General features: G+C 32.6%; 1 pseudogene; it reads left to right on the top strand.

Annotated features, from left to right (window-relative positions):
- The first annotated feature begins 9,759 nt into the window (after positions 1-9,759).
- On the top strand, positions 9,760-10,852 carry LOC149571518 (RAF-like serine/threonine-protein kinase 20; annotated as a pseudogene).
- The last annotated feature ends 255 nt before the right edge of the window (positions 10,853-11,107 follow it).

Genomic DNA, 11,107 nt, shown 5'->3' with positions numbered 1-11,107 from the left:
GACTAATGTGGTTGAACAAATCGAGGTTGGTTCAAATGAATCACAATCATGTACTCATAATGAGATTGTTGTAGCCCTTTCCACTACACATATTTAGATTGATGTTGGGTAGAAGGAACTAGAAACTTCCTCAATGTTAGACTATTCTATTGTTATTGTAGATTGGGAATAAAAGTAAATAAAAAATGTGATTGTTAATGTTGAGGAAGAGAAGTGCAAAGACAAAATCTGCCAGCAACTTCATCCTGCAGACCATAGGGAAGTTGTAGCGATCACACAAACTCTTTCCTTGAATCAAGACTTTGACAATTCAATTATAGAAGATTATATTTCCTTGAAACTTCTGCCAGATGATGATGATCCATACCAATAATTGGTAGAAAATATAATTCATAAATTAATGTTAGATGTGAAGAATGAACTCCTTGTGCTAGAAGGTTCATTTACACAGGAGGCTCGGGAAACATATCATACTACTGGGTAACAGTACAAAGATGTGTCACCTTTTAGGCTGACTTAACAGGATGACTGCATTTGAGTACTTCTATCTAAAAATCAATTTCATTCAAACATATGATCTAAGACAAATTCATTCTAGCTAAGTTATCTATGGGCTCATACTTTTGCAATAGGAAATGTCAATTAAATGCATATTTTATACTAATTTGTATCCAATTATTAAAACATAAAATTATTTCAGAAAACTAACGTTTCAATAACCCTTACTTTTTTTTATAATATTTTTTTGATAACATATAAACACCATTTTATAGAGCTCAAAGTCAAGAATATTATCATATAGAGTTTATAGTGTTTTAATTTGATATACTATATTGCAATTAAAAAATTATACAAGTATGTATTTTAACACTCAAGAAGATGTCAATTTTGAGAAATGAAAAAATATTAAATCATATAAAAAAATTAAAAATCACATGATATTCTAGAGGAAAGAGTCATCTTCAAGAATGTATAGTTTTTATTTTGGTTAGAATATATTTGTTTTGAAAAATGTGGTGGGAGATGAAAACTATCAATTTCAGGCGAGTTGAAATTTGAATTGTTATAAAGGATAAAATATAGGTCTAAAGATAATTTTTATTTTTGATTATTCTAGCTATATATTTTATATATAACATAATCTAAGATCAAAGGGAAATAAGTTTATTTCCTTATAGTTTTGTGGTGGGAACTAGACCCCTAATTTTTAGCGTTTTTCAACAAGTAAAAAATTGTCTTTAAAAATTGAAAAAAATATGAATTATTTTTCCAAATAATTATTAAAAATTATAATCCTAAACTTCATCTATTTTGACACATTTCATTAGTTTACCTCATTATCAAACTCTAAATAATACTACCAGTTTTATGTCATTGAAGATGAACATTTATACTTTTGTTGGTTTTTTCTTTTACAAAAGGGTGACACAGGTTTGTGCTTTTATCCTACTCCAATTCCTTAAGATGCTACATAAGTCTCAGTATTAGATATGAGTACAAGAACTTATGAAAATACTTCTAAAACTATTGAAATGAAGATCAACAATTTTTTTCAGGGACTGAGTATTAGTACACTTGAATTATTTCAACAAGATCATGTTGCCATTAGTGTGGTAGTTAAGATGAAAAATGGAAATAAGAAATGCACTAGAACTTCTAGAAGTAAGGGAAGAAATAAGGATGATAAACGAATATGATAAATCAAAGACACTTCACTGTGAAGAAAATAAGCCCAATGAGGATAGCCTTCCACAAGCACCAATACTCTCATCCATAGATAGTTGTGACAATCTAAAAGTCTATGTTTGATTAAATTACCTTCTCAACTAGAATCAAGAGCCATCTTGTAGTGTCAATTAAATGATGAAGCTCATCCTAAGGAGTTGGCAAAAGAACTAACTCTGTACACCAGATCAAAAGTAGATTCTGAGTTTTCAGTAGAAACAAGTTCATTAAGAGAAGAGGTGGGGGAGGTAAACATTTGAAAGAGAGATTTATATATTTTGTCAGATCATGAAGGAACAATCAGAGCACCAACAGAGATGGAAGTTCAAGTGATCCAACCAACAGTCATTAGTTCAACATCAACGGTCATTAATTCGACAATAGGTATCAATAAGATATAGTTGGGAAACAAAATAGAAAATCCCATCTAAAATTTATAATTTCAAATTGTAGAACACACACTCATGTCACAAGAAGGGAAAGATAATAAGATAAACCAATTTAAATACATAAACAAAGATGATGGAGGCTTTAAACAAGCATGAGAGTTTGAGATCATTACAACTCAAAATATGGACACAATAGAGAATTCTAATAACTTCATATAGAATCAATCATTTTGTGTTTCAGAGGTAAATAAAAATATGCCAAATCAGGAAGAGGATGCTGTAAGAATTCATATTAGTACATCCATCTCACCATATCAATTCATAGTAAGTAATGATTTGACATCAGAGAAGACATACATAATTGATCAGGCTTTTGTAACTGAATTTTTTGAATCTTCATATATAAAATTGAATTATGACAGAGATATTGATAGTGTATAAATGCTTTAGACCATGCAAATGGTAAAATAAAATGATCTAGGGGAAACAAATGAGAGTACAATTAAACCAATACAACATGGTGTTCAATGAGAACTCATTAGTTCTTTGTCAATGAGAACTTATCAATTCTTTGCAATATAGAAACAATTTGTAATGAGCATAAATTTCTTCTCACTGATAAAAAATACACTCTTGACGATACCTAAATCAAGGGAACCTTATTGATTTACTTCTCCATGGACTAGACTTATAAATAAAGCTAAGATGATCTCCCTCATAAAGACATCAACTACATATGAGTAATGTCCTATTGTGGAATATCAAAACTCTCATTTGGTAGGGCAATAACAAACACAAACACTATCAAGGTGTAATTGTAGGTTTTTGTTTTTTTTGGATGTTGTAGTTGCAAGTTCCCTGGTAAACATATATGCAAAATCTGGAAGGACACACAAGGCATCTCAACTGTTTGACAAAATGCCTCAAAAAATGTGGTCCCATGGACAATAATGATATATAGATATGCAATAAACAAATTTATTAGAAATGCACTAGAAACTTTAAAACATATGCAACTAGCTGGTGTAAAGCCACACTCGTCAAACTTTGCCTGAATTCTTTCCACTTGTACTTGAATTGGAGCTTTGGAACAAGGCATGAACATCCATCAAAGCTTAATTAAAAGCATATTTCCGTTACATGTCATTTTTACTGCGATGTTAGACATGTATGCAAAATGTGGAAGCGTAGACAAGGCATGTGAACTGTTTTATAGAATGCCTAAAAGAGATATGATCTCATCTAATTCCATGATCGTGGGATATGCATAAAATGGGTTTATTAAAAAGTCTTTACAATATTTCATCGAACCAGACTCTACAATCTTCATCAGCATCCTTCTAAGGCCTTATCTTGATAAGTCAACCGATAGTTTAGGGAGCCCTATATATATCTATGGACTGAATATCAATTTATGTGATTCACTGGTCCTATCAGTCAGCTCATAACAATTTATTCAAACTCGGTTAATGTCAATCCATCTATAGTTGGAGACAGTATAATAACTTGGTGTTCAACCATCACCCCCCACCCACGGCTATTTCTAACTCTTCTCGATAGATTTGTTTGAAGGGAACTTGAGGTCAATATCAATGCCTCCCTATATTATGTAGTATCTTATTTGTTTCTTTTAGAAATGATCTCAACTCCTCTATGAATGATGACTTATTGTTCCACTAGGTCAGTTGCATCCTGTGCCAAAATGGGAGCTTTGGAACAAGGCATAGGCATCAATCAGAACATTTGGGAAAATATGGAAATTTAAAGAAATATAGGGAAAGATTCTAGACCAGAATTTGTCAGTTCAAATAAGGCTACGACTTTGGGTATAGGAAGAACATCTGGGTTGATACCTCAGTCTGGTTTTGACACATATGTCAAAGTCTAGACCGTCACTTGGCTGCCAGTTTCCAAAGAGCATGCTAATATTTAGCCTTTCAATGGTTCTTAAGGGAACCAATCTTTGTGTCAAATGACCACTACACAATATATTTCTCCTCAAACATTTCCACCTTAAAAAATGTAGGCTATTGACACATGACTGATGAAGTTAAGTAGTAGATCAACAATAGTGATTTTTTCACACTTTTCCAAGATTATAAAAAATAAAATTATAATAAATGGTGTTGAAGTTACGTAGTTGCAAGAGTGATGAATTACCTATTATGTCCTACCGTGAGGTTCTTGGAAATTCAGTCTATTAGGGGTTTTGGGGTTAATCTGAACAAAAGAAATAAGACAAGCTCAACTCAAAGCAGTTCAAAGACCATTGGAAACTCCAACCTCATATGCAAATAGGGAACATCAAATGGCTTCCAAGAGATCAAAGGTATTTTTCAAGAGAATGGGGGAGATTCAAGTTAGAGATTTAATAGGTAATGTTCAAAAATTCGCACCTTTTTAGACATTGTTACTCGCTTGAGTATTAAAATCCTGGCTAGGGCATAGTGGATAGCAATAAATGACTTGTAATGATGGAAAAGGGGTGGACAACCATTTAAGCTGTCATGGCTGTTGGATATCTCAACAGTGATCCATATGCAATTCCGTGGATTTGCAAGGTCAATTCAAATAAAGTACAGAAGTTTTCCATCCCAACACAGTGCTTCTGACAGATTATTTCACACTGAGAAACTATGGCACACCTTTGTCAAGAGTAGTGGACAAAATTCAACATCTGCAAGTTATATTACTGGCGATGGCTATCATTTTGGTTGTAATCAATCTAAGAATGTCCTGCACCACTCCAAATTTATCACTGATATCTCATGTTCGATGGGTTGTTCACACATTATGTCCACTATGGGAAATTTCAATAATCATAGTTGTAGGCTTGGATGCATCTACGAGGAAATTCTAAGGTTTATACAGGTCCACTTTAGAATAATTTTTGATGATATCATATCAGTGGTTCTATTTTGACACAAGTACATCTTTCACATTACATATGGAGACTCTAGAAGACGGTGTTATCGATTTCCTTCTTCCATATTACCCTGACAAACTATGTATACATCAGGGTTCGATGCTGTAAAACATATATTGATGAAAGAAGCCCAACACTAGTAGTTATCTTTCAAGTGATGGATTAAACAATGGTGAAGGGGATCCCCTATATTTTTTAGACAAGATGAAAAGAGAAGATCGTATAATGATACTTCATATAATTATGTTTGAAAAGGATCCAAAAGTAAACATCTTGATTGAAATGGCAAAGAAAGGAGGTAGAACTTTGAGCAAATTTTGGATGTGATTTAGTTGGCCCGTAGCTTTGAACATCTGGCTGAAAGTTTCTAAGCCCAAGTTGTGGCATTGATGTCAAATTTCATAGTGGTAACAATGCCTGTAGACATGTATGTGAAATATGAAATGCCTAAAAGAAAAAAACTTTAGAAATTTCCAATTAAGTGGAATTGGCAGGTGTAAAGTTAGACTCCACAACCTTTTCCATCATCCTAAATTCATGCCAAAATGGGAGCTTTGAAATAGAGAACAAACATCCATCAAAGCATAAAAGATGGATGGATTTGGTCAAATACTGTACTTGTTAACTACACTTGTATGCAAAATATGGAATCATGGACACACCACTTAAACTACTTGACAAAATGTGGTATCATGGACTGCATTTATTGCATGATATATTCTGTTCATAAGGCTTTAAGAATTTCCAAGAAAATATAATTTTCAAGTAGAAAGTCAGCCTCCACAACCATTGGTAGCTTTCTGTCTCCGTGTTCTAGATTTCCTACATCCGTGTTCCAAATTAGATCTGGAGAAAGGTATGGATATCCATCAAAATAGAATAAAAAGTGAATTTTTATCTTATATTGTAGTTGTAAATTATTTGGTACGCGTGTATGCAAACTATGCAAGTGTAGACAAGGCATACAAAATATTTGACAGATTGCCTTAAAAAATATGTCATCTCTTGGATTATAATTATTGTTGGATATGCACAAAATAGTGATGTTGAAAAGGCTTTTGAAACTTTCATACAAATGCAATTGACAGTTATAAAGGAAAATTCCACAACCCTTACCATCATATTTCTTTCTTGTCCTAAACTAGGGGATTTGGAATGCGATATGGACATCTTTTAAAGTATAAATAACACAAACATTTTTGTCATATGTAGTTGCAATTGTTCTAGTAGACATGTATGCAAATTGTGGAAGCATAGGTCCGAGGCACATGAACTGTTTGAAAGAATGCCTGAAAATATATGTCATCTCATAGAATATAATCATTGCTATACAGAAAATGAGTTTCTTAAAGTTGCGTTAAAAACTTCCAAGAAAATGAAATTAGCAAGTGTGAATTCAAATTTATCATCTCATGGAATGTACTCATTTCTAGGTATATAGATTTTTTTTTTTGAAAAGGCTATAGAAACTTTCAAGAAAATGTAATGAACAGGTATGGAGCCAAATTCAATAACTTTTCTAGCAATCTCCTTGTATGTGCCAAATCGTGAGATTTGAAGTAGGATACATATTATTGTTGTAACATTTTACTATAGAGATTATTGACAGGAAGGGTCAAAATTCTTTCTCTTATTTGAAGCATCCGTCTAATCAAAGGTTCAAGGAGTATTTATCTCTTGCTTGGATATGATGCAATACAGAGTGTGTTGAACTTGTTTGGTGGGAATTTCATCATACTATTTCTTATATTCTCTACAATGGGCTTGGTTTGATGTGTAGTAACAATGGAAGCTCAGAAGGAAGCAACATTTGATATGCAATGCAATGACAAATTCCTTGTGTAGAGTGTCATCCTACCTTATTGGGTGACTGCTGAGGATATAAATTATGATATAGTGAGTGCATGGTAAGACTTTATTTCTCAAAAACTCAATGCTCATTGATACAAGGTTTCCTTATTTCAAGAAGAAATTGAAATAGTAACCCATGTTTTTCAATTCAGCAAAAAGCCTAGTAGGGTTGTTGAGGAGAACTAATTAAGAGTGTTGCATCTATCTCCACTGCAACTCCCTTGCAGTATCCTTGAATCATCACAAAAGAGACAAGCACAAGAGCAAGTAATTGGACACATGACTTATGGTGTTTCCTCGCTTCATCTTGTAGGTGTAAAAAATGTGCTAATTGCAGGCCCTCACATAGTTATTATCATGGTCTATATTCTAGATGTCTTTCTTTGAGTATGCTCGTATAGCTTTGTATTGCATCTTTCTTATGACCTTATTCCTTTCTATCAATTTTGAAAAGGATTCTTTTTGTAGGATGCAATATAATTGAGATTTCTGGTAATGGAGAAAATGGTTTGGACATTGATTTCTCTATTTGACATGAGTAGGTGTCCAAAGGTCCCAGTGAGTTGAAAATAAAGCTATCTAAGGTGAGAGATCCTAATGAGTTGAATACAAAGCAATCTGAGGTGAGGTTTCTCTTTAATACAAGTAGATTCTTATTGGTTTGACTTTATATAGTGTAGGTGGTTTCGTGCTTGTGTTAAACTGCTAGTTTATTTAAAATTTTGATTCATTTTTGAGAAGTTGGAATGACTTTCATTAGGTTTTTTTCATATCCACATACATCAGCCTGAAGCATGGCAATAATTAAAATAGAAAGCAAGAAGGAGGTATAATTATGCTCACAATATTTTATTCTATATACTACAAAATTGTGATTAATAGATTTTATGAACTACACTTGATATATGTATACAGTATTCACACTGACTAGATCCCAAAAAGTATGGACATTTAAAGTGGGAAGTGTACAAATAACATCACGTCACAACTGAAAATAAGATACTTTGAACACACAAGTTCACTCATATCAGCTTTCAAATATTAGTCATGAGAGACTAGACACAATACGTGATTGAATTATATATAGTTGTTGGCAAGCTGCCATTGATGTCAAGATTGTAGCAAAGTTTGGTAAGTCAGATTTCATGTGACATTAACTTTCAGATATGTAGTGGTGACAAGATACAAATAATACATGATTGAATTAACATATAATTGTTAGAAAGTTTTCGTTGATATCAAGATTGTAATAAAGTATAGTAAATTAGAATTCATGAGACATCGAGTAAATTAAAGATAGGTGTTTTGTTTGAAGGAAATACATCGGAATTCATGCCAACTACATCAAGAATATTGGTTTGTTAACAATTCATAAATTAAGGAGCACTTGGTCTACATCAGAGAAGAAATTTAGATTAAAGACTTAAATCTAATCAAAACAAATTTCATTCAACCTTGAACATGATCAAAATAAATAGTAACTGCAATCTGTATTGCAAAGCATACATTAAGGTTGAAGTGCAATACATTAGAAGAATGTGATTAGTTTATTACTTTAGTTGATAATCATAAACACTACCCTGTGATGTTAATTAGTTCAATGTTAATCATAAACAATTACAACAGGAGTGATATTTATATCACACAATTTAATCAGGAGCAGCAAGGATAATCTTAAAAGGTGTGGTGAAGATAAAAATAAAATAGTGAAGCATTTATTAAGGAAAAGGTGGTTACTTCATAGAAGTTATGTAACTTCATTTTTAAGAGACATGTCCTTTTTTGATAATATAAAAATATATAGAGGTTGAAGATGGATGAGGAGGGAGTATGGGGTTATGTGAATAAAAGGGGAACAAATAGAAACATACACTAGATTAGAGAACAAGGAATTGTATGAAAATTATTTTCAAACTTGAGGGGAAGAAGATAAAGAGATTTTGTAGAAGTGATTATAATTTTCTTGTGAAAGATTCATTATCACATTGTAGGAGATAGCAGAGTTGTAATACTTGTGATCAGCTTTATAGTTGACTTAAGGAGTTCATGTGCAAATTTTGAAGGAAACATTATATCTCTTTGTGCCAATTGGTGGTCATATTTATAGCGGATTGAAGTGGAAATTGTAAACTCTTGTGACTATGAAAGTGAATGAGGGGTCGCTCCCTCTGGTGAATTGGTGCTCACAAATTGATTGAGGGGTGGTGCCTCTATTATTGTTATTTATATAAAGAAAACCTATTACCATAGTTTTTTCCCTTTTAAGGTGACCACCATCAATAGGAGACCAAGCAGGAAGTGAGGAAATGGATGTGACCTACTCTAATGATTTTTATTCCAATTTGGACATTGTGGGAGTTTCTTTAGCCCAATTAGACCTTTGAACATTTAGACATGGAAAGAAAAGGAGAAGTGTCTTGGTGGTGAACTAATTATTATATGTATAATGAATGTAGAAAGTAGGCTTTTGGAGGGAGGCTTGTATCCTTGCACAAACACATCATCCAAATGTCATTTCCTTCTATGGTGTTGTCCCATATGGCCCTGGGGGAACTCTAGTGACTGTGATAGAGTACATGGTTATTGGATCAATTAAACAAATCTTTTAAAGAAAAGCTAAGTATGGTTTCTACCATTGAGTTTTAATTTCATTTTTTATCTCTTCTATTGCATGCTAGCTCTATTTTTTAGAGTAGACTATTACTAAGATTCAAATTTTAGGACAAAAAAAGGGGAAGAGCATATGACATAGAATCTTTGTTGTCAAAGAAAAGAGAAGTAAATGCTTACAAGTATTGCAAAATGTAATGTGTTTTGTAGGTCAATTGATCGTAGAAATTACTAATTTCCATGGATGCTACTTTTGGAATGGAATATTTACATAGCAAAAATATTGTGCACTTTGACTTGAAATGTGATATTTTATTGGTCAACACTAGAGACTCTCATCATCCTATATGTAAGGTATAATTTTTCTCTTTGTGTAGCCTATGTTTTTATTTACTATTTAGTGGTTCCTCTCTTATTTGGTACTTATGAGATCATCTCTTGTATAAGAACCATTGCAACTTTGTTTTCTTTCTCTTCCACTCTTTTTGGTTAATATGTATAGTGGGATTTTTTTTTTAAATATAAAAAAAAAAAAATTAAAATGGCTTATTTTTAGGTTGGGGATTTAGGACTGTCAAAAATTAAACATCAGACTTTGGTTTCTAGTGGTATGCATGGAACCCTCCCATGAATGGCACCAAAGTTATTAAATGACAGCAACAACATGGTTTCTGTGAAGGTTAAGAATATTTTTTTTTTGGAGTTGTTTTGTTTCTAGATTAGATTGTGTGGTAGTTTATGCACCAACATTTTGTATCACGCTCCATGATCTATCATTAGGATGATTGAGTACTCTCAGAGGACAATTCTATTTTTGCCTCCTCCATATTTGTCTTCTTTTGTACTCAAAATAGTAATATTGATGTGTAAAATAATTATTTTCAATATCTAATTCCCTTGCAATTGACTAATTTGTTTTTAGGTTTATGTGTTTTCATTTGGAAGAGTAACGTGGGAGCTCCTCACACGAAAATAACCATATTGTGATCACCACCATGGAGCACTAATTGGCATACCCTTGACATATGTGAAATATGTGATAGTTCCCATTAATTTGCAATCTCTTAGTTTTGTAGATGGTTGGTAAAGGTGAGAAATATACATATTTAGGTAAGTTTCATGTTCTATTTTTAACTTTTTGGAACCTCTCTCAAGCTTTCTTACAAAGTATTCAGGGGGTGTAGTGAGGAATACATTGTGTCCACATGTACTAGATTAGTATGATCCTTCTTGGAGATCATTAATGGAGCAGTGCTGGTTAATTGACCCCAATGGAAGACCTTCATTTAAAGAAATAACCAACCAATTAAGTGCAATGGCCATGACATCTCATTCAAGGAAGGGATCATAGTCACCAACACCAGGTTCATCAAGATTAGAGCTATAAGCAAAGAGAAGACTTTAGCACCTTATTTAAGGCATGGTTTGGTATTTATCTTTACTCGATGCTGACAAGGCTTTCATATTGTTTATAAATTATTATCGAGGAGGGTCTTGAAATTCCACAAATATTATGAACTGTCCCTTTGCATTTACTTGTATGTTAGCTATGAAAACCCAACAAGGGGATTTCGATAACAATAATTTTATAGTAGTTTATGCCTAA

The sequence above is a fragment of the Cupressus sempervirens genome, chromosome 2 (assembly GCF_028749045.1).
Source record: "Cupressus sempervirens isolate cs-2001-9-10 chromosome 2, ASM2874904v1, whole genome shotgun sequence".
In the NCBI taxonomy this organism is placed as follows: Eukaryota; Viridiplantae; Streptophyta; class Pinopsida; order Cupressales; family Cupressaceae; genus Cupressus; species Cupressus sempervirens.
Note: the sequence above shows the minus strand (reverse complement) of the source record. Positions and strands in the feature narration are given on the sequence as shown.